General features: G+C 47.1%; 1 long non-coding RNA gene across 1 annotated transcript; it reads left to right on the top strand.

Annotated features, from left to right (window-relative positions):
• Positions 1–21,559: 21,559 nt before the first annotated feature.
• On the top strand, positions 21,560–26,822 carry LOC124417103. The gene is made up of 2 exons (XR_006931007.1): positions 21,560–23,976; positions 24,076–26,822. It is a non-coding gene; the product is annotated as an uncharacterized LOC124417103 (long non-coding RNA).
• The last annotated feature ends 1,177 nt before the right edge of the window (positions 26,823–27,999 follow it).

Genomic DNA, 27,999 nt, shown 5'->3' with positions numbered 1-27,999 from the left:
TGGGGCTATTGGGGTTTCTAATTTATCTAGCCTTTCCTTCATTCCTTCTAGTTCCTCCTGAGGGTAAGTTTTTTCTTGAGGTGCACTATGGATAACAGTTCCTTAAAAGCCATTTGCAACAAAGCTGAATTATGTTTCTCTCTTTCTAATTGTTCCTCAAGGTTCACTGTTTGATTCTGCAGAGTTTTTACCAATTCTTTTTTCACTATAACTGATTCCTGCAATGCTTGTATAGTTTGGGTTTCTGCCAAATGCTTTTCATCTCGGAACTTCACGGCTGCTTTCAAAGCAGCACCAAGTACTGCACAAATAACCAATTTTCCTTTTCCAGCTCGGGTACGAGCCTTATTTTGTAGAACCCTTATACGTTCTGAAACACTTTGCAAGTTATGCCAGTTTTGTCGTGCCCAATCCACCCCTGATAAAGAGGGCCGAGCACCATGTTTTTCTAAAAGGTCAAAAAACACATCTTCACTTTTCATAGTGACAATACTGTTGCTCATTTCTCAATATACAGAAAGATCTACACTGAGGGAGGAGGAGATACACCTATTCAAAAGCTCAAATAACTCCTTACCCCCCCCTCTAGGGAGGTATGCACACCTCTCAGACAAATGGAAATGTTCCAATCACTCCTCCCTTCCCTGCGATGCTACACAGAAAAACCTCACAAACACCGCACCTAAGTTAGAAGACACCCTTCAGGTTCAAAATGTGCAGTTAAGTTTCAATATATAAAATTATCTTCCTGGAGAGATGCTCACGTCTGAGTTTTCAAAATTATTACTCCTTGTAACTCCAGGAGGTGCACACAGAAAAGGTTTAAATTTCACACTTAAGTTACAAGATACTTAAATCACAAGATGCAGAGTGGTCTTCCTGAGGAGTCACGTGCATATTCAAAATTAATTCATATGTCCCCAAAAGGTATACACATAAACAGTGAAGTTTCAGAATATGGAGAGATTATCCTGGAGAGATACTCACGTCTAAGTTTTCAAAAATTTTGCTCCTTGCACCTCCAGGAGGTACACACAGAAAAGTTTCAGACTATATCTGGAGGGACAACACTCTCACAGGGGGTATCCTGCCGACTATGCCCCTAAATAAATGTCTTGCTCCAATTTATAGGAGGGAGAGGAGGTTCTTTGATATATGTATACCTGGCATGAGATTAAGACACAACGGTTCAAATGTTGGTCTGGCCAGTTTATTACAAATCCTAGTCGTTCAGGGAGAAGAGAAAAAGGGCAATAGAAAAGATAGGAAATAGAAGCAAGGAGTCTTTGTAGGAAGCAAGAGGGAGATAGTCACCACCATGGGTCCAACGTGGTTTGTAGTTCAGTCATCGATCTTCAGTAGTGGTGGGTTGTCAGGCATTGTTGTCCTGTTAACGACGATGACGGTGACCACAGCGACAATTTCCAATGGCAGTACAAACTTATAAGTCCAAAGTGGTTGAGTCAGCTCTCCTTGGAGTGGCAGCTTCTGGCTCTGGGATCTCAGCAGAAACTCCTTTGTTCCCATCTTCTGGGCCTTGCCAGCAGATAAGAGGGAGCAGGGATGCCCACCTGCATCCTGTTTTTCACAGGACACTATGGTGTCATTCCCCAGTTTTCCCATACCAAGCTGGGGCTATTTAGTCACAGGCTAGATCTTCCACCAGTAAACACTCCTGAGCACTCTATTCTGGAGGTGAACAGCTCTGGAGGAAAGTGCTTTCAAATGTAAAATTGTCCACACAGTGACGTTCATTGCCCCATGGCAACACCTACCTCTCATCTAAGTCAGTATTGCAAGAAATGTCTCAGAAAGCAAGCTTTGAGCCAAAAAACAAAGAAGGATTCATATAGGGTGGAGAAGAGAATCAGGGTGAGGGGAGAAAACAAACAAACAAACAAAAATTTTAAGCCATTTGTTATTAAAGGAAGAAAAAAAAAAAGATAATTATCATTGCTATGTATAGCCACGATGCAATTGCTCAGCTAGTCATTGGGAGCTGATGCCCAGCCAGTCCCTGAGCAGTGGCTGCCTCCCCCGATGAGCTTCCCACAGTTTTATACTTCTTCATGTGATATGTGGGGGCAAAGCATCTGGGCACTGGGGGGCTCTGCTGAAACTGCTGATCCTCCCATGGTACTGCTCACCAATGCAATGCCCATGTCTCGTTTTGCAGGTTCTAGGGGGTAAAGGTAGAAACCAAAGTACAGTGTGGGTCACTCGCTCTGCTCTGCTCTGCTCTCTGCTCTGTTGTGCATGCTCTGCCTTGCCTCTTGATCTGGATGGTTTTTTTTTCTAGCTCTTAACCCCAGGCAAGCAGACAGAAGACACTGGATTGAATTATTCTCCATTACTTTTTGGTCTGATTTTTGGGTGGTGCTGTGTGGAGCCAAGAGTTGGACTTAACGATCCTTATGGGATCCTTCCAACCTGGGATATTCTGTGATCACATTGTACTGAATATCCTGTTGATCAGTTTAGATCAACTGTCATAGAAGCTTTGAGACTGGAAAAGACCACTAGGATCATCTAGTCCAACCATCAACCCATCACCACCACGCCCACTAAACCATGTCCCTCAGTGACATATTGTAGAGAAAGGCAATAGCAGATATAGCTGCTTTAAATCTGACTTCCAAAAATTTCGCCAACAGGTCCAGGTCCTTGGATCTTTTGTGGATTGGCAGCCCACCCTTTTTCTTGTAGGTATTTTGATAGGGAACCTACTGCTTTTTCAAGTGTTTCCAAAGAGACCGAAGTCAGAATTAAGTCATCAATATAATGATACAATTTGACTATCTGGTTTTTCCCACCCTACCAAATCACAGGCTACCAAATTATGGCAGTAAATTGGTGAATGTGTATATTCTCGTGGTAGGACCTGAAAGGTCCACTGCCTACCTTCCCATGTGAATGCAAATTGGTCTTGCAATTTTTCAGTGATGGGGATACTAAAGAATGCATATGCTAAGTCTAGGACACAATGGTAGGTTTCTAACTCCCTCTCTCAACTCTATCATCACTGGCATTAATTTCCAGACATTCACATTTTTCCTTAACGTAAAGGGCCGCACCACTGCCTTTCCTGCCTTGTCCATCTCTTTTGAAAAGTTGGTAGCCATCAATCGCAGCATTCCAGCTGTGTGAGTCACAGAATCTTAGAATGGTCTAGGTTGAAAAGGACCACAATAATAATAGAGTTTCAACCCCCCTGCTATGCTCAGGGTTGCCAACCACTAGACCAGGCTTGCCCAGAGCCACATCCAGCCTGGCCTTGAATGCTTCCAGGGATGGGACATCCACAGCCTCCTTGAGCAACCTGTTCCAGTGCATCACCATCCTCTGAATGAAAAACTTCCTCCTAATATCTAACCTAAACCTCCCCTGTCTCAGTTTAAAACTGTTCCCCTTTGTCCTGTCACTATCTACCCTCATAAACAGTCATTCCCCCTCCTGTTTATGTGGTCCCTTCAAATATTGGAAGGCCACACCTTCTCCAAGCTAAACAAGTCTGGTTCCGTCAACCTTTCCTCATAGGAAAGGTGCTCCAGCCCTCTGATCATCTTAGTGGCCCTCCTCTGGACCCGCTCCAAGAGCTCTGCATCTTTGTTGTGCTGGGGGCCCCAGACCTGGACACAGTACTCCAGATGGGGCCTCACAAGAGCCGAGTACAGGGCGACAATCACCTCCCCCTCCCTGCTGGCCACCCTTTTTTTAATGCAGCCCAGAACACAGTTGGCCTTCCGGGCTGCAAGCGCACACTGCTGGCTCATGTCCAGCTTCTCATCCACCAGGACCCCCAAGTCCTTCTCTGCAGGGCTGCTCTCAAGGGGTTCTTCCCCCAGTCTGTATAATTATCTGGGATTGTCCTGACCCAAGTGCAGCACCCTGCACTTGGCCTTGTTGAACATTACTAGGTTCACATAGGCCCACTTGTCCAACCTGTCCAGGTCCTTCTGGATGGCTTCCCTTCCCACTTTCCCTGACTCTTGCAAGAGGGCATCATGCTCCCTTGTGGGTGTTGGCGAAAGAGGTGCGGAGCTGGTGCAGAACAAAGACCTTTATTGTAGGTGCTTAGAGCCTTTTATACCCACACAACACAACAGTTTTCTCTTGCAACCAAGGCTGGTTACATGTACAGGCTAGGTGCCTTGTGGGAGTTTATGTCTGTCTCAAGTTACTGTTGAGCTTTACCATTCATTAGCGATACAACGACCTTCTTTATCCCATATCTCCCCCTTTTCTATTAATAGAATAAGAAGCGCGGTTCAGAAAGAATTCTAAAGTAGCTAAAGTAAAATTAACACGCTGAATAAACAATGGGTTCTTCAGAATACAAACAATATTCCATGTTAACCAGTTCCCAATGATTCCAATTCTTATGATTTCTTGGTGAAGCAGCTTGACAAACAAGATGTGACTTGATTGTGAGTGTCCAAACCACTGCTGGAAGTGCAGTGATCACATGGCTAGTGCTGGGATGGCTGGCCGCACCCATCATGCTGGTACCCATCTGTTGGAAATATCCAAATAATTTTGTCAGGACGGTATCTCTGATAAAGCAGATTTTATTCGCAATTGCAATGGCGGGCATCCCACAAGCAGGAGAGCGCACTTATGGGCACGGATATGACAGCTTTTGTACCTTGTTTCCCCCCTCCCCCTCCCTTTGCCTCCCCTGTTTCCCCACTGGCTGGGTACTCCAGGTTCACAATCTTATCAAAAGGTTTACATTTGTTAATTACTTGTTAATTTGTGTGTTATCTGGTGTCAGTCAGTAGCAGTCCTGTTGTCTCCAAGATGTCTCAGTACCCTTCTCATTCATATTGATATGGTGATCTTCTTCAGAGTCTTTGTTAGACAAAGAGTACGGAGGGGGTGCCAGATCTTCCTCAATACATTCTTCAAGCACTCCCTAAGGCATGTCACGAGTTGTCCTTTTAATTTGTGCAGGATATTCTTGCAATGTGTGTTGACATATATTTTTTTTCATGCTGGCTATACATAAGTTGTTACTAGCTTATATATGTATGCTGTTAATTGTTTAACTTCTCTTCCTTTAATTCTCTGTTACTCAGGTCCTGTCTATCCAGCACCAAAAGCTAGTAGTTTTCCAACATCAAGGGGTTTCTGATTTGTAAAGATATCTATTACGTCTAACTTGCCTTTAACTGAAGGCCCAGAAGTTTTTAAGATGGCTGGACAGACAGGAGCTTCAGTCTTTGTGCTTATAACTTACTCCATCTACATAATCTCTATGGATATATCTATATCTATATGTATGTATATATTATTTTACTTATATACTGAGTATGCATTGTTGGGGAAGGTTTATCTTCAGGATGAGCAATGAAAACTACCAGAGAACCCTGATAAAGTAGAAAGACCTCTGAAAAGAGCTATTAATTGTAATAAAGGACCCAAATGGTAGCAGAGGTCATGAAATTAGCAAAATTCTTATCTTGTTCTGATGCAGAAACAACATTCAATTCCCACAAAAGGAACACCGAATTCCCAGGACAAGAGCTATAACCAATGTCCCCAGCAACAATAGCACTTATATTATTGTCATGGTTTTGTAATTCTCTCACCCGTGCTCATAGTACAGGAGTAGCTTGGTCATGCCACTTCCTCATGTCTTCTCCATGGTCACAGAGGTAACGTCACAAGGCAATACATGATGCAGTCCTATTGTTGTTCCTTGCTTGAGCAGGAAAGCGTTTGCCTTTAATAGCTGAGATTTTTGATGATACAGGTGAGGAGGAGGGTACATCACCTTTAATTAATTGGATTTTCATTAGTTTGATGAGTTCCTTCATTAGACCCCTTTGCTTTATCCTGATCTTCATCAAACGTTTCTGATACTACTACAGGATCGTCACGATTAATCAGTAGAGACACTTGCTCTTCCACTTCATCCAGTCTGTTTGCTACTTGTGAGACGGCTGAAATGGAAGTGTGAGTTGGGGGTAGATGTTGTTCATAGTTTTGAAGTGTAAGAATTAATTCCAAAACTAGTGGTCTTCTCTGTTGGTCCTCGTATCTGTCAAATGTTGCTGCTAGTGTTGGGGTGTATCTTTCTGGTGCTGTTCTTGTGAGTTTCTGCCCTGTATCAGGATAGACCATACTTTCTGGCCAAATGTCTGCGGCTGCATGACTATATCAGGCACCAATGGGGGTGTCCTGATCTGCCATAGGGACACGATGGGGGTCCCTTTAGCAGTGAAGGTTGGAGTGTTGACCACAATATCCGTAGGCCATGTACCTATTACCAGAGGGACTACTGAACCTCCCACTTCCAATAATCGCCCCCAAGGTGCAAGTAGGCCACACCACTTAGGTCCTACCTGCACCTTCCAAGGCCATTTTATTTTATGGGTACCTGGATCTAGATTCTCAGGGGCAGGGAGCAGGAGATTGTTTTCATTGCTGATCTGGGGTTTCACCTGACTATCAGTGTCTGTAATTTGGATCCTAAGCGGGGAGGCCCATTTCATTTGGAGGATCTTCAGGACGCTGGGTCTGCCATCTTGAGGTCTTTTGTTCAGGTCTCGCAGGGTTTCATACAGCCTCTTTGTCCACCCCTGCAGAGACTGGGAGTCTGTCTTCAGGGCAGTCTTGAGAATACCATTATAACATTCTATGAGGCCTGCCCCCGTCGGACTATATGGCAGGTGGAATTGCCATTCAATGTTATTTTCTTCTGCGCAGCGCTGTATTATTGCACCAGTAAAATGGGTCCCTTGATTGCTTTCGATGACTTGGGGTGTCCCATAGGCAGACATCAGTTTAGTAAGTGCCTTGATGGTGTATAACTGGTTTGCTTTTGGCACTGGATAGGCCTGCAGTAGCCTGCTTGCAGTATCGACACAGGTCAGGGCATATCTCACTCCCTCAGACCGAGGGAGGAGCCCGATATAATCGACCTGCCATTGCTGGAGAGGATTGTATCCTCTAGCAAGATGGGCTGTTGTTTCGGGCAACGGTCTCGGTTTCATCTTCGAGCAAGCGTCGCAATCTCAGCATGCCTGGGCTACATCAGATAACTGTATGGGCAGCCCCCATGCTTTAGCAGCTGCCCACATCGTCTTTTGTCCAGCGTGCCGCAGTTTCTGATGTAACCAACAGGCAATGTTCTCAGATGGTGTCTCGCTCCAATTTATAGGAGGGAGAGGAGGTTCTTTGAAATATGTATGCCCGGCGTGAGATTAAGAAACAACGGTTCAAATGTTGGTCCGACCAGTTTATTACAAATGTTAATAAGGGAGATGAAGAAAGGGGAGGATGGACACTGTTACGGATTGGGGTGATGGGGAAGGGAAGGCGAGCAATAGAAAAGATAGGAAGAAGCAAGAATTGCGTGAAGCGGGGATAGTCACCACCAGGATCCGGCAGTAGTCCCGCTGCACGATGTTCCGATGGTCCGAGGCTGAAGGGCAGGAGCAGCGGGGCTGGTCTTGGGCAACGAGAAGGTGCAGGTACCGGGTGGGTCCAGGAAGAAGCCGCAGAGTAAGTCTGGGAGGAAGCAGCAGGTCTCAGGTAGCAGACTCAGGGAAGTCCGTCAGCATACAGTCCGTAGTGAAGGATCTGATGGCAGAAACCTCGAGTCCGTCGTGGTGAGGGATCTGATGGCAGAAATCCTCTCGAGTCCGTCGTGGTGAGAGATCAGATGGCAGAAAACCCTCTAGTCCGCCGTGGTTGTTGGACCCTCTTTTATCCTCCATTTTCTCCTGCCTACCTGACATCCCTGGGTGCTTGAGCAAGAGTCATTTGCATACCTCCTGAGATGGCCATCTTCCTCGAGATAAGTCCATACAAAAAGACCGTTTCCCGGCCATTATCAGCAGCTTATCTCTCTCTCGTTGCCCCTGGCCTTGTCCATCTGTGCTCCTTAGAGGATTTCGCAATCCTTAGCCAGGACCTGTCCATCAGTGTCCTCAAGACAAAAGATTTCTCTACCTTTGCCCAGGACTTGCCTGGACTTGTTCCTTAGCAAACTTTGAGTCAATGATATAAAAGAATAATCTCTTACAGATGGTGAATTCTCAATCCATCGCACTTGAGCCAGTGTGTCTGCTTCATCGTTTCCCCGTGATTGCAAAGGCTGATGACCAGAAACGTGGTAGACATGTACAGTCCTGTGTTTAACTGTATTCCATATGTCTAGCCACATATCTTTGCCCCAGATTGGTCAGACGTGGATTCCTGGGTGGCCCACTGTGCAATCCAAAAGGTGAGGCCCCAGTACACAGCCCAACTATCTGTGCAGATGTTCAAGATGCCGTTACCACGTTCCTTGGTTATGACCATCCACACGGCTCACAGTTCTGCCCATTGGCTGCTCTGACCATCCCCCTCATCAAACCAGATTGTCTCGGTGGAAGGATGGTATGCTATTTCTCTCCACCTGCTCAGGTTGCCCTTGCTGAACCCATCTGTGTACCAGGCGTTCTCAGGAATAGGATATCTTCCCTCCTGAATGGGACTCTTCTCCGGTGGAGCGACCAATGTTTCTTTTGGTGCATCGCTATGATACGTCACTGGGCCTAGAATCTTTTGAAGTTCTTCTTTTAACGGTGATGAAGACAGACTGCTCCTCTGGCTGAGATAGGTGACCCATTGTGCCACCGTTTGTGCTTGGGCCACCCCCGTCTTAGGAAAGTGGGGCAGATCTTTTACCCACCTCTGAATCAGCAGAGTAGTCTTTAACTATGACTTCAGCTGATTGAGTTATCGGCTCTATCGCTTGTAATGCGGAGTAGGCAGCCAATAACTGCTTTTCAATCATACTATATCTTTCTTCTGCCCTGTGCCAGACCTGAGACCAAAATCCAATGGGGGTCCGAACAGGATTATGGCATTGCCACAGACCCCTGCCAAAACCATCCTGAGTGACATGGACATCCAATTCAGCCAGGAGGGTAGGATCGAATATACCCAATGCCTGGGCTTGTTTAACTGCCAGCTTCGCCTGTTGGAAAGCATCCTGTTCCGTTCTCCCCCAGTCCCATAGCTGCCCCTTTTTTGTAAGTCTGTATAGCAACCTCAGCAGCTGTGCTAAATGAGGTATAAAAGAGCGCCAGTACCCCAGTATACCTAGAAATCCCTGCAGCTGCTTTGGTGTCGTAGGGACTGGGAACGCCTGAACCTTATCTATTACGGCATTGGGTAGTACTTTGGTCTTTCCTGACCAAACTACCCCCAGGAATTTTACAGACAGACCTAGACCTTGCACTTCCTGAGGATGTATAGCCCATCCCCTTTCCTGCAGATAGGTGGTAAATGAGTCCACCACTCGTCCTACCGCCTCCAATGAGTCGGATGTCAACATGAGATCATCAGTATAATGATACAAGTTAACATTATCGGGTTTCCCCAATTAGCCAGGTCAGGTGCCACTAGATTATGACAGTATGTTGGCGAATGGATGTACCCTTGTGGCAGGACCTGAAAGGTCCACTGCCTGCCTCCCCACGTAAATGCGAATTGATCTTGCGATTCTTCAGCGATTGGAATACTGAAGAACACATTTGCCAAATCTAGAACGCAATGGTAAGTTTTTATCTCTCTACTCAACGTGTCCATTAAGGAGGCAATATTGGGTTTGGCCGCATGAATAGGCGGTGTGACCTTATATAATTCTCTATAATCTATTGTTATTTTCCATGTTCCATGTGACTTCCTTACTGGCCATATGGGGGAATTATATGGGCTATGTGCAGGTCTTATAATGCCCACTTTATCTAATTCCTGTACCGTTCTTGATATTTCATCTTGCTCACCTGGGAGTCTATACTGTCTAACGTTAGTGATCCGGCGTGGTTTTGGCAGGCAAATAGGTTCTTGCTTCGCATGGCCCCTTAATATTGCCTGCACCGCCCAGACACTAATACACCTTTGTCGAAGTCTGAATTCTCCCACAGTCGTTTGGAGAGCCAGACCCCACAAAATGTCTATGCCCAGGATGTATTCCTGAACTGGGGCAATAGATACCTTATACTCCCGGGGTGGGAGACATCCAATGCCCAGTTTTAACCATGTCTGGGTGACCGGAATGGTTTGTCCCCCAAAACCTCCGATCATCACTCTATCACCATCAAATTTGGTTGGATCTCTGTAGATTATCGATGTCTCCATCCCTGTATCCACTAGCGCTATAACTCTCTGAATGTTCTTCCGGGACCAGAAAATTGTCATCTCCACATAGGGCCTCCAGTCCCTTCTGGGGGCCCTAGGGGAACTAACATCCCTCAACACTCCATGAACCACACTATGGATAAATCTTTTGCTTCTGGTGGCTCAGACATTGTAGCCCGAGACACTTGAGGGGCTTCCTTTTCCTGTTGGGGACTATGAAGACCTCTAAATTCCATGTTGTGGTTGGTTATCTATAATTCTTACCCTCGGTTTTTTAGGGTAATTTTGAAATTTCTCATCCTCCTTCAGTTGTTTCCAGAGTTGAAGGAGGATATGACTGGGCTGGCAATCAATTTTTGCGAATTGAACCCCAGCCTGGATAAGATCATTAAACATTTGTTTTTGTGAGACCTTTGTGGGTCCCGATCGAGTGTTTCATGTAACTGGCTTCTTGGTTACTGGAAGGACCTCTGCTTCTTCTACTGCTTGGATATTGTGCCTGGTCCGCAAGCGTTGTCTCCCCCAGGTCAGCCACTAATTGGGCAGCTTGCTGGACTACTGCCTCTGAGGCCACCAGGGGTTTTAATATTAAGACTAAGGTCCCATATAGATGGGGAGGGGCCTGTTGTAGGATTAAGTCTCTCATACCTGCAGAAAACTTAACCATATCTGGACTTTCAAATGAGTCCTTGTATATTGCTTCTCTTATACCAAGTTCTCAAATGTAATTTTGGAGGTCCTCCATGGTAGACCATAATCCTGTGTTTAATGGTATGTCTGATTTATTTGGCCATACCATGCAGCATGCTGCCATTAGCCAATTGATTATGGAACGGTTTTCTTCAGTGAATTGGACACCCGCATATAATCTTTGTCTAAGGGCAGGGTGTACTGTCAAGGTAGCCAATTTAGATATTTCTGGCCCTTTACCATGACGCTTTCTACCCCAAGTCCCATAGTCTCAGCAGCCAAGTTGGTACGCTTTCTTTTGCTTTTGCCAGAATTATTGTACCAAATCCATTAGTTCTGTAGGCGTATATGGCTTGGCTGTCACATGAAAATGTGCTTGGACAGGGGGCCATTGGTCGGGGGGTACCCCTGGTGGTCTATCTTGCACTTTCTTAGTTTTTTGAGTTATGATAGGATGGAGTTCTAGAGAGTCTGTCATAGGTGGAGCCTCTAAATCCGATTTAGAATTTATATTTCCTTGTTCGACCAGGTCCGTTGTTTCAAAACCCTGTTCATTACCTATTGAAATATTATGGACCTGGCCAATTGGAAGATGCGAGGTTGGTTTTTTTCCTGTTAATATACTAAGTTCTTGTTCCAGTTTCTCAATGCAATCTTCTAATAGCTGATTCCTGTTTTCCAGCGCATCAGCTCTTTTTTCAGTCTGGTTCAGAGCATTCAGTAGAGACCATGCTACTGTGGAGGCAGCTAACTGCCGCTCCTTTGTAATTAATACATCCTTCTCTAAACCTTGGAAATATTCTGCCGTGTGAAATAGGGAAATATTCCTCCTAACTCGCAGAGGGCCCCATTTTTCAATGATGGTCGCTAATTCATAGTAGGGAGATTCCAGAAATCCTGGAATCTCCCCAGGAATCATTTTATCTAGGGGGGGTAGCATTCCCCTCCTGATCCATTTGTAAAGACCCCACAAGAGAGACATTATGGGTTTTTTAGTATATATATATTACGGCTCCTGCCTGGCTTGCCAAGTGTAAGGTAAATAGGTATACACATCAGAGAAATTATTGCATTCAAAATGAATAGAGAGCTTGCCCGTATCCTAGGTTTGCTGAAAGGTCTCCAAGAGGAGTGATCTCCAGAGAGGGAGATCCTTCCTCAGTGGAAGTCAGCCCTTAAATAGGATCTGGAAGAGGTAGAGCCTGGCTCCACCCCTTCCATTCACACAGGTGGAGTTGCCTCCACCTGTGCTCTCGCAGCTGACTCAGTGCTCGCCTCAGGTGGTCAATCAGAGGTTCAGGCCGTGATTCAACAGTTCCCATACACCCACTTTTTCACCACAGGCTTCAGACTGTCTTTGAAGGGATGCCTTTTCCTCACAGCTACCAACATTTGTTCCCAGAGGGTGGCAGCTCCATCCAAACATCTACTAATCCCTCTGTCAGTAGGTGAGTCTTTGGCAATGCCTCCTAGTTGGCGGGCTTCATTACCATCTAGAGAAGGGTTTCATTCAGGCGCTGTGTGAACTTCTTCCTTGAGCCTTGGATTTCAGTCATCTTCAGAGGTTGACGAACAGTAATAGAGACTTCCTCTTCATCACTCTCCTCTCCATGTCTCTTGTTTTTTTCTTTTGCCTTTTTTGGTTCTGAGGAGGCCCCCTCACCTGGATGTTCCTCTGCCTCCTCTTCCACTTATTTTTTCCATTCTAGACGTGAGAATACCTGCTTCCATTTCTTGCCTTCCACAGGGGCTACTGACACTGTTTCTGGTGTCTCCTGTGACTGATCAGATTTGACTTGGAGATTTCCCCCTTTGGCTTGCACCTCAGCTCGGAAACTCTCTCTCTCCAGAATAGTATTATATAGAGCACGGTAAGCACAAGCCAAGCCCCAAATAAGTCATACCTCCTTAGATCTAAGCCACACCATCTCTGACTCAAATATTGGCTTAGTTTCTTGGGATCCCACAGGTGTTCAAGAGTGAAATCTCATGACATTGCAGGTCCCCACGCTTCTAAGATTTTTCCTAAACCTCTCCATATTCCTTGCCAGTCAGCTTTCTCTGGTTTTGGAGGAGACTTCTTACACATAGCATGAATGGAGAAGAATACATTCAGGGAGATTGATAACATGCATATGAGTATGAGCACTAGCTCGGCATTCAAAAATCATGTGACAAACTGAGAAGAAAGCCTGGAAACTGGTTTGAACACCGTGGTGTTTGTAAAGTTAACTATTCCATCTGGGATGTAAGTGTCAAAATTCAAATTATTCCACACTGCATAAAAGTACCAGGCAGGTGGCTCCATCAGTGCCCTTATTTGGTTATATATGAACACAATTCCACAACAAGAAATCATGATGTTAACCGTAGGCCAATAATTTCCCAAGATCATGATTGCTTTTAATCCCTTATACATTGCTCCTACAATAAAGAGCAGACTCATAGCTAGTAGCTTCTAAAAGGGTGGGAAAAAAAGCAACCAAAAAACCCACTCAGTACAGTGTCCAGAGTTTGGCAGACTGCTCAGACTATAATCTAATCTATGAAGGTCACACTAGCAATGCCTTGCAGTCTCGCAGTCTCCAACTTAAAGAAATCCTTTATTTTCTCTGCTAAGGTTAAAAGCTCTTTCCCTGCCCTGCAGAGGATGTGTCAGCCTGGGGAGTCTTCTCTGAAAAAAATTGTTTTTGGGGCACGCTGGAAGCGTCCCCTGGTCCGACCAGCACTGTGGTGCAGCATAGAGGTCTCCTGGCTGGCTTACCAAAACTGACTTGCGGAACAAACTCTATAACCACGAAGTAGTTATAGAGCAGGTATGTTTTATTCGGCCGGCCAGGTGCAGGGGGGATAACTCCATCCTAGCCTGCACACTGAAAGCAGGTAAACATCCCCATTTATAGAGGGAATACATGCATATTTATGGTACAAGGAGTGGTTATTACAATTGATTCCAATATAATATTCCACACCTATTCTTCACCCCAAACCGCACCCCTAACTAATGGCTCCCTGTTGTTCCCATTGTTCGTTCTCAACTACTCTTAACAACATAACAGATTAGCCTTTTATTCAGTATATATCCTTACACTTAAATATTTCCCTAGTACAGCATCACACATAGCTTGTACTCCCCAGTGACTCCCTTGATGCAAGACGGTTTAAATTTCCCCTGACATTGCTTTGTTTAACAATTCTCTCTTGTCTGGGAAGGTCCATCTCCCTTCAGATTCTATGGCCCCCAAATCCCTAAAGGCTTCTTTTTCACTGAATATCTGTCTTGGAGGAGAAGGAGGTACTTTGGGCACAAGATAGTTCACAATAACTTCTGACTGTAACGCAGCCTCACAGGCTGTTTTATCTGCTACTTGGTTTCCCTGGGCAATAATCGAATTCTCCTTCTGATGTCCTTTTACATGTACTACTGCAATTTAAGTGGGTAATAGTAAGCTTCCCAAAACTTGTCTGGTCAGTTCTTCATGAACCAATCCCTTTCCTTTACTATTGATAAATCTTTGTTCATCCAAATTTTTTCCAAAGGTATGTACCGCTCCATATGCATACCTTGAATCAGTAAATATTGTTACTTCCCCCCCTTTAAGGAGGTCAAGTGCTTGATTCAAGGCATACAATTCACATCTGAGCTGACCAATTATTAGGCAGCTGGCCCATCTGTCTTACCTGCCCCTCTACCCCAACCATTACAGCATACCCAATACATCTTTTTCCGTGTACTGCCCTTGAGAACCTGTTGATAAACAAAAGCTTTCCCTCTCCAAGAGGGGTATCTTGCAGGTCAGACCTTACTGTAGTCTGATGTTCAATTAAATCCAGGCAATTATGTTCTATATTTTCTCCTTTCTTCTCCCCCTTCCACAAGAAAGTGGCTGGATTTAGACAAAATTTGGTGGTTAACACTAAATCATCCTTCTCAATCAAGATTGCTTCATACTTCAGAATTCTAGAGTCAGTTAACCATCTCTAAGCTTTTTGAGTTAAAATGGTTTTCATCCGATGTTGGGTAGCGATGACCAAACAGCTCCCAGAAGTCAATTTTTTGCTCTCTTCCACCAGAAGAGCAGTCATTGCTACAGCTTGGATGCACTCTGGCCATCCCTGAGATACTGGGTCCAGCAGCTTAGATAGGTATGCTACTGGCTGACACCTATCCTTCCATTCCTGGGTCAGCACTCCCAGAGCTGCCCCCGATCTGCAGTAACAAAGAGCTGGAAGGGTTTATTTAATGCCAGAAGAGCTAGGACTAGGGCTGTAATTAGGCTTTGTTTTAATTCTATTAATTCCTTCTCTTCGGCAATCCACTGAGGGACATTGGGTTCTTCATCTAATAATTTAAGGTATAATCCTTTGGTTTTCTGAGCATATGCCTCTATCCAGAATCTGCAATATCCTACTACCCTTAAGAATTTCCTCAATTCTCTCTCTCTTCTCAGCAAGGGTAACTCAGTAATTCTCTCCAGGGTTATTCTATGTTTTCCCTCAGAGATCAGGTGTCCCAAATACTTCTTTTTCAACGTACTGTAGCTTATTCTTTGATACTCTCAGTCCTGGTTTCCCTAGGAAGTTTAGCAGTTTGTTTTCGGCTCTTAACTTCCAGTTTTTCTGGCCCTGGCAACAAGAGATCATCTACATATTGTAGGAGTAATACTCCCTCTGCTGGCTAAAAATGTTCTAATATTTATTCCAAAATTTGCCCAAACAGATTCAGTGATTCTGTAACCCCTGGGGTAGAACCGTCCACTGATACTGCTGTTTCTGCCTGCTCTTAGGATTCATTCTGAAGCAAATATGTCTCTGCTTTCAGGATCCAGCAGACAAGACCAAAAGGCATCCTTTAAATCTATCACACTAAGCACCTGTTTCCATTTGGGATTTTACTCATCAAGGTATATATGGGTTTGGGCACTGAGTCTGCCACCTCTAGGCCTTTTGTTCAGATCCCACATAGTTTCATAGTGTCTCTTTGTCCATCCCTGCAGGAACCTAGTCTGTCTTCAGGGCAGCCTTAAGAATATAATTATAATGTTCAATAAGGCCTGCCCCCATCAGATCATATAGCAGATGGAATTGCCACTCAATGTTGTTTTCTCCTGCCCAGCGTTGTGTCATTGTACCAGTAAAATGAGTTCCTTGGTCACTCTCAATGACTTGAGGCGTCCCGTAGGCAGACATCAACTTGGTGAGTGCCTTGATGGTACATGCCTGGTTTGCTCTTAGTACTGGATAGGCCTGCATTAACCTACTGGTTGTGTCAGAGCAGGTCAGAGCATACCTCGCTCCCTCAGACTGAGGGAAGGGCCCAGTGTAATCAACCTGCCATCACTGGAGAGGACTGTGTCCCCTATCAAAATTTTTTTCTGGCAATGGTCTCAGTCTCATCCTGGAGCAAGCGTCACAGTCTCAGCACGCCTGGATGATATCAGCTAGCTCTATGGGCAGCCCCCATGCTTTAGCAGCTACCCACATTGTCTTTTGTTCAGCATGCCGCAGCTTCCGATGTAACCAGTGGGTGATGTTCTCGGATGGTGTGTCCTCAATCCATCAAACTTGGGCCAGGTGTTGGCTTCATCGTTTCCTGTTGCTGTTCTAATTTTTTCAACGAGATCACATGGTAATTGATTTTTGCTCTCTAAGGTGTTACTTGAGAGTTACGCTCAATTTAACGCATTCAATAATGGCCACGCCACAGTGGCACAGCTAGCTGTTGCTCCTTTGTGATCAAGATGTCTTTATCTAGTTCATGGAAATAGTCTGCCATGTGGGATGGGGAAGAAATATTCCCACTATCCCATAAGGGAAGCCATTTTTTAAACTATGGCTGCTAGTTAACGTAGAATCATAGAGTGGCCTGGATTGAAAAAGACCACAGTGATCACCTAGTTTCAACCCCCCTGCCACAGACAGGGTTGCCAACCACTAGACCAGGCTGCCCAGAGCCACAGACAGCCTGGCCTTGAATGCATCCAGGGATGGGGCATCCACAACCTCCGTGGGCAACCTGTTCCAGTGCTTCACCATCCTCTGAATGAAAAACTTCCTCCTAATATCTAACCTAAACCTCCCATGTCTCAGTTTAAAACTATTCCCCCTTGTCCTATCACTATCCACCTTGGTAAACAGCTGTTCCTCCTTCTGTTTATACGCTCCCTTCAAATATTGGAAGGCCACAAAGTTTTCCCGGAGCTTTCTCCAAGCTTCAATTCAATTTCAACAATCCCAGTTCCCTCAACCTTTCCTCATAGGAGAGGTGCTCCAGTCCTCTTATCATTTTAGTGGCTCTCCTCTGGACTCATTCCAAGAGCTCTGCATCTTTCTTGTGCTGGGAACCCCAGGCCTGGACGTAGTACTCCAGATGGGGCCTCACAAGAGCTGAGTAGAGGGGGACAGTCACCTCCCTCTCCCTGCTGGCCACCCCTTTTTTAATACAGCCCAGAACACAGTTGGCCTTCTGGGCTGCAAGCGCACACTGCTGGCTCATGTCCAGCTTCTCGTCCACAAGGACCTCCCCCCCCCCCCAACGTCCTTCTCCACAGGGCTGCTCTCAAGGGGTTCTTCTCCCAGTCTGTATAAACACCTGGGACTGCCCCAACCCAAGTGCAGCACCCTGCACTTGGCCTTGTTGAACCTCATTAGGTTCTCTTGGGCCCACTTCTCCAACCTGTCCAGATCCCTCTGTAGGACCTCGTTACCCCCAGTTAGATCGACGCTTACAGCCAACATGGTGTCATCTGCAAACTTACTGAGGGTGCACTCAATGCCCTCATCCAGGTCATCAATAAAGATATTAAAGAGGACAGACCCCAGCACTGCCCCCTGGGGAACACCACTCGTGACCGGTCGCCAGCTGGATTTAACTCCATTCACCACCACTCTCTGGGCCTGGCCCTCCAGCCAGTTCCTTACCCAGCCAGGAATATATCTGTCCCAGCCATGGACTGCCAGCTTCCGCAGGAGAATACTGTGGGAGACAGTGTCAAAGGCTTTGCTGAAGTCTAAGTAGACTACATCAAAGCCTTTCCCTCATCCACCAGATGGGTCACTAGATCATAGAAGGAGATCGGGTTGGTCAAGCAGGACCTGCCCTTCGTGAACCCATGCTGGCTAGGCCTGATCCCCCAGTTGTCCCACACGTGCCGCGTGATCTCCCTCAAGACAATCTGCTCCATAAACTTCCGTGGCACCGAGGTCAGGCTAACACACCTGTAGTTCCCTGGATCCTCCCTGCAGCCCTTCTTGTAGATGGGAGTCACACTGGCAAGCCTCCAGTCTTCTGGGACCTCACCAGTCAACAAGGAGTGCTGATAGATGATGGAAAGCAGCTCGGCTATCACCTCCGCCAGTTCCCTCAGCACTCTCAGGTGAATCTCATCTGGCCCCATGGACTTGTGGCAGTCCAGTTGGAGTGGCAGGTCTCTGACTGTTTCCTCCTGAACTGTGGGGGGTTTAGTCTGCTCCCCAGCTGAGACTGCCAGGTCAGAGAGTGGAGAAACCTGAGGATAACTGGTCTTACTTTTAAAGACAGCTGTAAAGAAGGCATTCAGAATCTCTGCCTTTTCCTTATTCTCAGTGGTCACATTCCCAGCCTCATCTAGTAAAGAGTGGAGATTCTCCCTGGTCCTCCTCTTACTGCTGATATATTTGTAAAAGATTTTCTTGTTCCTTTTTACCCCAGTGGCCAGGTTGAGTTCAAGCTGGGCTTTTGCCTGTCTGATTTTCTCTCTGCACATCTTAACAACTTCTTTGTATTCTTTCTGAGTTGCCTGTCCCTTCTTCCACAGGAGGTAGATTCTCTTTTTCTCTATGAGCCTCAAGAATAGTTCCCTATTCATCCATGCCGGTCTTCTTCCGCACCGGCTCATTTTGTGACTCAGGGGGACAGCCTGCTCCTGCGCCTTTAAGACTTCCTTCTTGAAGAGCAACCAGCCATCTTGGACCCCTTTACTCTCTAAGACTGAATCCCAGGGGATTCCCCCTACTAGTTTTCTGAACAATTCAAAGTCTGCCCTCAGGAAGTCCAAGGTTGCAGTTTTGCTGTTCCCCCACCGACTCCACCAAGGATCGAGAACTCTACCATTTCATGGTCGCTCTGTCCAAGGCAGACCCCGACCTCCACGTCTCCCACCAGACCTTCTCTGTTTGTGAACAGCAGGACTAACGGGGCAGCTCCTCTTGTAGCTTCTCTTATCATCTGCATCAAGAAGTTGTCCTCCATACATTCCAGAAACCTCCTAGACTGCTTCTTCTGTGCTAAATTGTATTCCCAGCATATGTCGAGAAAGTTGAAGTCCCCCATGAGGACAAGGGCCGGGGATCGCGCAGCTTCCGCCAGCTGCTCATAGAACAACTCATCTGTCTCTTCATCCTGGTTTGGCGGTCTATAACAGACGCCCACCAGGATGTCTGCCTTGTCGGCTCTTCCCCTGATCTTAACCCATAAGGATTCAACCTTATTTTCCCCAGTCATAAGTTCAGTAACCTCAATGCACTCTTTAACATAGAGAGCCACTCTACCACCCCTTCTTCCCTGCCTATCCTTCCTGAAGAGTTTGTAGCCATCCATTGCAGCACTCCAGTCATGGGAGTGGTCCCACCATGTTTCTGTAATGGCAATTAGGTCATAGTTTGCCTGCTGCACAATGGCTTCTAACTCTTCTTGTTTGTTGCCCATGCTGCGTGCACTGGTATAGACACACTTTAGCTGGGCCTCTCTCCTCACCCCTAATCCCATTATCGCTCCCCCAGGCTCACCTCTAGCAGGCCTGGTGTTATCCCTTTCCCCCCTCATATCTAGTTTAAAGACCTCTCTACTAGTCCTGCCAGCTCCTGGGCAAGGATCCGTTTCCCCCTTTGAGACAGGTGATACCCATCTGCAGACCTCAGGCCAGGTGCCGAGTAGACCGCCCCATGATCAAAGAACCCGAGATTCTTGCGCTTGCACCAGCCTCTCAGCCATGTGTTTATGCAATGGATTTTCCTGGTTATTGCATTGTCTTTCCCTGCCACTGTGCAAATACTACTTGTATGCCTGCATTGTCAACTATCCTCCCCAGCCCCCTAAAATCATTTTTTATAGCCCTCAGGCTTCTGCCAGCAATCTCATCGCTGCCAGCCTGAACTGTCAATAACGGACAGTAATCAGAGGGGTGGATCAGACCAGGAAGTTTCCTGGAAATATCCCTGACCCGGGCCCCAGGGAGGCAGCACACCTCCCTGCGGGTAGGGTCAGGCCAACATATCGGGCCCTCTGTTCCTCTTAGAAGGGAGTCACCTACGACTATCACCCTCCTTTCTTTTCTGGAGGAGGCAGTCTTTAAGCGTGGAGCTGACCTCCTCACCTTAGACAAGCTTGAAGGCAGTCCTCCCACCTCATCCTCACTCACCTCTCCCTCTGGTTTCAGGGCATCAAACCTATTGTGTAGGGACACCTGAGGAACCATGGTAGGTCGGGGTGGGGGTCGCCTGCATTTTCAAGCTGGGACCTGCTGCCATCCCTCCTCTCCTCTCGAATCGGCTCTCTGTGCTCGACTACAGCAAGGGAGAGGGTCCACTACGGTTTGGGGGGTGGGATCTCTACATCTTTCTCTCAGAGAGTCACTCCACCAGTCAGTCTCCCGCTCGCACTCTCTGATGGTTCTTAATCTCTCTACCTCCTCCCTGAGCTCTACCACAAGGCTGAGCAGCTCATCTACTTGCTCGCACCTCACACAGGTGGCATCCTTCCCAACCTCCCTCTGCAGCAGCAGGCTCTGGCACTCCCTGGTAGATGATGGAAAGCAGCTCAGCTGTCACCTCCGCCAGTTCCCTCAGCACTCTCGGGTGAATCTCATCTGGCCCCATGGACTTGTGGCAGTCCAGTTGGAGTGGCAGGTCTCTGACTGTTTCCTCCTGAACTGTGGGGGGTTTAGTCTGCTCCCCAGCTGAGACTGCCAGGTCAGAGAGTGGAGAAACCTGAGGATAACTGGTCTGACTTTTAAAGACAGCTGTAAAGAAGGCATTCAGAATCTCTGCCTTTTCCTTATTCTCAGTGGTCACATTCCCAGCCTCATCTAGTAAAGAGTGGAGATTCTCCCTCGTCCTCCTCTTACTGTTGATATATTTGTAAAAGATTTTCTTGTTCCTTTTTACCCCAACGGCCAGGTTGAGTTCAAGCTGGGCTTTTGCCTGTCTGATTTTCTCTCTGCACATCTTAACAACTTCTTTGTATTCTTTCTGAGTTGCCTGTCCCTTCTTCCACAGGAGGTAGATTCTCTTTTCTCTAGTTTTCTCTATGAGCCAGCTGCTCATACAACACCTCATCTGTCTCTTCATCCTGGTTTGGAGGTCTATAACAGCTGCCCACCGGGATGTCTGCCTTGTCAGCTCTTCCCCTGATCTTTACCCATAGGGATTCAACCTTATCATCCCCAGCCATAAGCTCAGTAACATCAAAGCACTCTCTAACATAGAGAGCCACACAGCCACCCCTCCTTCCTTGCCTATCCTTCCTGAAGAGTTTGTAGCCATCCATTGCAGCACTCCAGTCATGGGAGCAGTGCCACCGTGTTTCCGTAATGGCAACAAGGTCATAGCTTGCCTGCCACACAATGGCTTCCAACTCTTCTTGTTTGTTGCCCATGCTGTGTGCATTGGTGTAGACGCACTTCAGCTGAGCCCCTCACCTCACCCCTAATCCCATTACTGCTCCCCCAGGCTCATCTCTAGCAGGCCTGGTTTTATCCCCTTCCCATCTAGTTTAAAGCCCTGTTGACATGTCCTGCCAGTTCCTGGGCAAGGACCCATTTCCCCCTTTGAAACAGGTGATACTCATCTGCAGACCTCAGGCCAGGTGCCAAGTAGACCACCCCATGATCAAAGAACCCAAAATTCTTGTGTTTGCACCAGCCTCTCAGCCATGTGTTTATGAGATGTGTTTTCCTGGTCATTGCAGTGTCCTTCCCTGTCACTGCAGGAATACAGGCAAATACTACTTGTATGCCTACTCCATCAACTAACCTCCCCAGTCCCCTAAAATCATTTTTTATAGTCCCCAGGTTTCTGTCAGCAACCTCATCACTGCTGGCCTGAACTATCAATAAAGGATAATAATCAGAGGGATGGATCAGGCTGGGAAGTTTTCTAGAAATATCCCTGACCCGGATCCCAGGGAGACAGCACACCTCCCTGCGGGTAGGGTCAGGCTGACACATTGGGCCCTCTGTTCCTCTTAGAAGGGAGTCACCTACGACTATCACCCTCCTTTCTTTTCTGGAGGAGGCAGTCTTCAAGCATGGGGCTGACCTCCTCACCTTAGACAAGCTTGAAGGCAGTCCTCCCACCTCATCCTCACTCACCTCTCACTCCGGTTTCAGGGCTTCAAACCTATTGCATAGAGGCACCTGGGGAACTGAGGTAGGTTGGGATGGGGGTTGCCTGCGTTGCCGAGCTGGGACCTGCTGCCATTCCTCCTCTCCTCTCAAATTGGCTCTCTATTCTCAACTATGGCAGGGGAGAGCGTCCACTGCAGTTGGGGGAGTGCAGTCTCTGTGTCCTTCTCGCAGAGAGTCATTCCACCAGTCGATCTCCCACTCTCACTCTCATCTCCTAGTCCCTGTCTAAAGGAGGGAGAGAAAGAAGGGGAGAAGGAAAGAGAAAAACAACAACAACAACAACAAAAAAACCCAAAACAACAACAAGAACCAAACCTCTCAGTGCCTACCCCACAATATTTCGGCAGTCAGATCCCATCCTCACCACCAGTTGTGTTTCAGGGTACGTTTGGATCTGAGAGGCAGGATGTCTCAGGAGCAGAGACAAGCAAACTATGCACTCAGAGCAGCACAGAGGGTTATGGGTTTTATTCAACATACACACACAGGCATCCATTTTAGATAGTCCCCATAAGAGGGAAGCGGAAACTCCCTAAGCGCACTATTACTTACCGAGCCTTGAGAGACAGCAAGCCACCAAAAGCAGAGAGCAGGAACATGCTGGCAGTGGATTTGATAGGCAGTGCCAGCAGGGCATCCCCTGCTTCAAAGTGCACTTTTTGTCTCTCCCCCAGCACAGCCTCTCTCCTGCTTTGATTCTCTGCAGGGGCTGCAGGGTTTTTTCCCCTTGCACACTCTGCCTGTGCAGCCACTGCGTGATACGGAGCCCAAGTGGAAGACCTGCTTGCAAAACAAGCCTTTGCAAAAACAAGATGAACTACCGAGGTCAGCTTTCTCCGCAAAACCTACAACCACAAATATCAGTTCCTTTAAAACTGTCAGAATACTTCGTTCCATCCCAGGATCATTCTTTGGTCAGGGGCCTTTAGGTCCCCAACACAACCCCTTCTGGTCACCTGGGGAGCACGGGTGCAAACAATCTGCCTGTGCTCCCTGGGGCAGCCACAGCCCTTCACCAGGTGCTCAGTCACCAGTTCAAGCCCTGACCTAACGGTTTCCCTGCAGTGGGTCAGTCAGAGACGTTGGGTGGGATGCAAGGAGTACCTTTTTAATACTAATGGGTGCAGTTATATCGCCTGATGTGCTCTTAATTGTTCAGATGGTGCAGATTTGGTTTTGGAAACTGAGCATATCCAAAACTAAAATCAACACTGTAAACAGCCACAAATGTTGATTTGGGAAGATAAGCAGAAATGGACGAAAATAAATATTAATTAATCCTGTAACACAGGGAAAGAAATAGGGAACTGACATGAGAGACGTAAACCATCGTAGAATACATCCAGAGTGTAACCCATATGTATGTGGGCTATGCTTCTTGTTGTTACGGAGCCTCCATGCTTGGAAACGTTCAGAAGCTGTCTGGACATGGTCCTGGATAACAGGCCCTGCTTTACCAGGGGTGTTGAATGGGATGACCTCTGGAGGACCCTTCCAACCTCAACCATTCTGTGGTTCAGCATATGAAAGTGCGTATGGGAACTGTTGAGTCACGGCCTGAACCTCTGGTTGATCACCTGAGGCAAAGACTGGGTCAGCTGTGGGAAAACAGGTGAAGGCAATTCAGCTCTGTGACTGGATGGGGCGGAGCCTGGCTGCACCTCTCCTGGGCCCCATTTAAGGGCTGACTGCCCCTGGGGAAGGGTCTCTCTATAGAGATCCCCCTGTGGAGTTTTCTACTGCAAGCCTGGATCCTTGGCTATGGGTAAGCATTTCTTTTTTGATTGTTTCTTTTTCACTATGGTAATCTTTTCAACTACAACTGTGTTACTTTTCCAACTGTACATGTGTTGACTGTACAAAGTTGCAGGAGCCTTTGAATGATGTACAAGGCAAACTGTATGCAAGATTCTTTGTCTGGAGAAGAGAAGACTCTGCGGAGACCTCATTGCAACCTTCTAGTATCTAAAGGGGGCTTTTAGGCCAGAATAAGAGACCTAACACTAACTGTTCAACGATGCTGAGTCTGTAATGAACTTCAGACCAAGACCATTGTCCAATGCAACAGGAGTGGTAATTCCCTGGGACAGCCAAATGTGGCACGTGGTAAAAGCAACTACTGAGTTAGAAAACAACACAGAAACCCAACTAACTCTGATGGCTTAACTGGAATGTATCTCTGTCCATTTGTTGTGCTCAAGCTATTGAAACAGATTGGTGGCATGATGCTTTTTTAGTATTTTGACTCCTTTCTCAAGTAGGGGTACCAGGGGTCCTGTATTACACCAGAATTTTCATCAACTGCTGCTGGGGAACATGTAATTAAATGAAATGCATGCAGTACTTGTGTACAATCTGCTGTGGGCCACAAAGAGTGTTGTTGCACACCAGTGGAGCAAGTCAGCAGGGGAACCCCAGCTGTAACAGGAGTGCAGCTGGTGTATGTGCTGCCTCACCTCTAGCAGGAGAGTGGGAGGATGGCATAGTGCTATTAGTCTTGACAGAAGTAGGAGTGGTCTTATCCTTCCGTGAATGCTTTGCTTGTTTCAAAAGGAAAGAGTATGCTTACATACCCAGCTGAATGTCTCACATGTGCTGCTGTGCTGACAGTTGAGGTGGTTTCCAGCCGGAAGGGAATGAGCTGATGAGCCTCCATAGTGGTCTGCTTGTCCTTGGAGAAGGTCAGTCAGACCAGAGGGTGGCTGTGAGCAAGAAGTCCCGCTGGAGCACATGGCCCTATGCAGCCAAGGCCTCAAGGCAGCCTGCAGCAGTGTATAGCAGAGCTGTGGGAAAGAGGCATCTCTGCTGAGACTCTCTGGTATGAAAGCTACTGAGAAGGAGTCATACAGTCATATGAGTTGAAAGGGACCTTTAGAGGTCATCTCGTCCAACTCCCCTGCAATGAAGAGGGACACCTACAGCTAAATCAGGTTGCTCAGAGACCTGCCCAGCCTGGCCTTTAATGTCTCTAGGGACAAGGATTGAAGCACCTGTCTGGGCAGCTTGTTCCAGTGCCACACCACTCCAATTTTAAAAAGTTTCTTCCTTATATCCAATCTAAATCTTCCCTCCTTGAGTTTGAAACCATTTCCCCTTGTCCTATCACAACAGACCCTGCTAAAGAGTCCATCTGCTTCTTTATTATACCCCCCTTTAGTTACTGAAAGGCTGCTCTCAGATCTCCCCAGAGCCTTCTCCAGGCTGAACAGCCCCAGCTCTCTCAGCCTGTCCTCAGAGGAGAGGTGTTCCATTGCTTGGATTAGTTCTGAGGCCCTCCTGTGGACACACTCCAACAGGTCCATGTCTCTCCTGTATTGAGGACTCCACATCTGGACACAGTACTCCAGGTGAGGCCTCAGCAGCCCCAAGGGGCGGGATCACCTCCCTTGCCTTGCTAGCCACACTTTTGATGTGGCCCAGGATACGGGGCATTTTCTGGGCTGTGAGGGCTGAGTGAAGTCCTATTTGTGCTTTGCCTGAGCTCACAGAAAGATCAAGGCTGAGGTGGAGTAGTTGGGTCTAATAATCAGATGAGGATAACCCAATGGGAAAACAACATGGTGAGGTGGGGAGCCAGGCTGCCTGCAGCGGTGTCCCTGCCTGTAGCACTGTGTAAAGCTGTCATTACATCATTAGTGGTGTCAGAAAAAACACAGGTATGTCTGTAGCAAAGCTGGGACCGGGATACTGAAGAACAAAGGATGGGATGTAAGACCCACCAAAGACGAGCAGAGGATGAGTCTGCCAGCAGCAGGAGTGCCAGCACCTACAGCTGGTAGTAGTGTTGACCCATGCACAAGGACACTTGGAGGACATCTGGTGTCACTGACTGGGCTCCCTATTGGGTTGTGTGGGGGAACAGGCCTGTGCCTCAGCATGAACAGAACTGCAGCTCGGTGTAGTGGTGCAGCCTCAGAGCACTGCCATCTCAGCAAATGCCGCTACTGTGCTTTCACCTTTGTTCAAGTGCAGAGTTGGGCTCCTCATCATGACCTGATCTGATTGGTACCAGAACTGAACAGCAGCAGGCTGTGGTCCTCTGCCTTCCCCTGAGCTGGGGCACCACTCAGGGTACGCTTCTTATGACTCACTGCTGACTGACATCAAAGAAGAGGAGCCCTTGTGAGACAGTTGGCCTCACCTGCTGAGAGCTGATGAATGGGGAGCAGGTAATTCACCAGCAGAAAGGTCCTTGTACACAACTGACTTCAGAATTCTCCTCTTGGATACCACGTGTGTGAGCTTCAAGTCAACCTCACTGTTCTCAAATCTTCAACTAAACATCTGTATTTGGTTGTAGTATGTTCTATGGGATCTTTGTGTCAAGTTGGCTAATTATTTGATTCTTAGTGATTTATCTTAAAGGTATTATTAGTTCATAAATTGCTGCTAAGTCAGAGTTCTGTAAAAACCTATTCCCAGCAGTTGGTGCTGGAGGTGTGTGTGACTGCATGGATCCGAGATCTGCTCACAACTTCCTGCTGTGCATAGTGCTCTGTGTAATTATGGCATGGGGTTACTGGTGTGTTACTTAAGATTATTGGTTACTTTTCTGTTTTCCCACTTTCTTTGTAGTGTGTTCATCAGCCAATAAACAGTTTGCCTCAAGTACATTGTGAGTAATTGCTCTGGTAAGGGAGAGCCAAAGCTTGGCACAGTTGCAGGCTGTGAGTGTGGCCATCCAGGCTCCTATGGGTCCCCAGAGCACTCCTATTCTGTCTTATGTTAGAGGGGCAGCAGGAGCCTGGCAGCATGTGGCTTTTGGTGAGAAAGAGTCTCCAGCTGCGCTTAAGAGAGCAGCAGTCCCACAGCACTACTGATAATAGCTTTATAGAGAACAGCAGCTTCAAGGAGAGCAAGCGAAGAGCTGGGGCTTCTTTGGAGGTTGGGTCTTACCCGAGGGGCAAACTAAGCCCATTCCTAAGACACCGTAAGTGAAGCAATGCGCCATGTGCAGCCGGTAGATGGCACTGAACTATTACTTGTTCTCTTGTTACTCGCTGGCTGCAGAGATGCAGTGTGTTAACAACCAGAACACTCATGAAAGTGGCACCCTTCATTCCTTTGCCCTGTTTGCAAAATCATCTTTGAAGTCAAAAGCAGGGATGCATTACCAGAATAGTGCTTTGGAAGGGGATGCATCCTAAGTAAACTGAAATAATGCTACAAACAAAGCTGTTTGTTTGTTTGTTTTGTTTTTAATTCCTTCATGTCATGCACCAGTCCTGATGCATGAACACCACATATCTTGGATGCCACACATGAAAGTGGAAGCATGCACCTTTCCCCTCTGACCAACCTCATTAGAGCTGCCTGGGGGCAGTACTGAAAAGGATGGCCAAAACCTTGAGCATCCCCTGGGGGAGCTGCACAGCAGTCCCTGGCTCAGAGCCACCTGAAAAGCCAGAGCAGAGCCTGAGGGGGAGGTCTTACCCTGGCAAAGAGCCTCCCCCCTCCCCAGCTGCCACCCCTCTCCCTGCTGAGGAGTATTTATAAGGGCAGCCCCCTCTTTATCATCATCCTCTCCCCAGAACTCCCCCTGGGTAAGACTGCAGCAGCAGCCAAAGGGATAATTAGAGGAACCCATCTGCATCTCCAAGGATGCTGTAGAGCTGCTTCATCTGTCCCCCATCCCACAGCCCGACACCACTGCTGGTGGATGGGAATATAAATAAAACTGTGGTTGCCTTTTTCCACCTGAGCAGGCACCAGACTGCTGTCAGCTGTTCTGAGCTCACTGTGGTATGTGGTTGACTTTCTCAGTGCACATTTCAACACACGCTGCAAA

This window comes from Gallus gallus, chromosome 1, assembly GCF_016699485.2.
Source record: "Gallus gallus isolate bGalGal1 chromosome 1, bGalGal1.mat.broiler.GRCg7b, whole genome shotgun sequence".
Lineage (NCBI taxonomy): Eukaryota > Metazoa > Chordata > Aves > Galliformes > Phasianidae > Gallus > Gallus gallus.
Note: the sequence above shows the minus strand (reverse complement) of the source record. Positions and strands in the feature narration are given on the sequence as shown.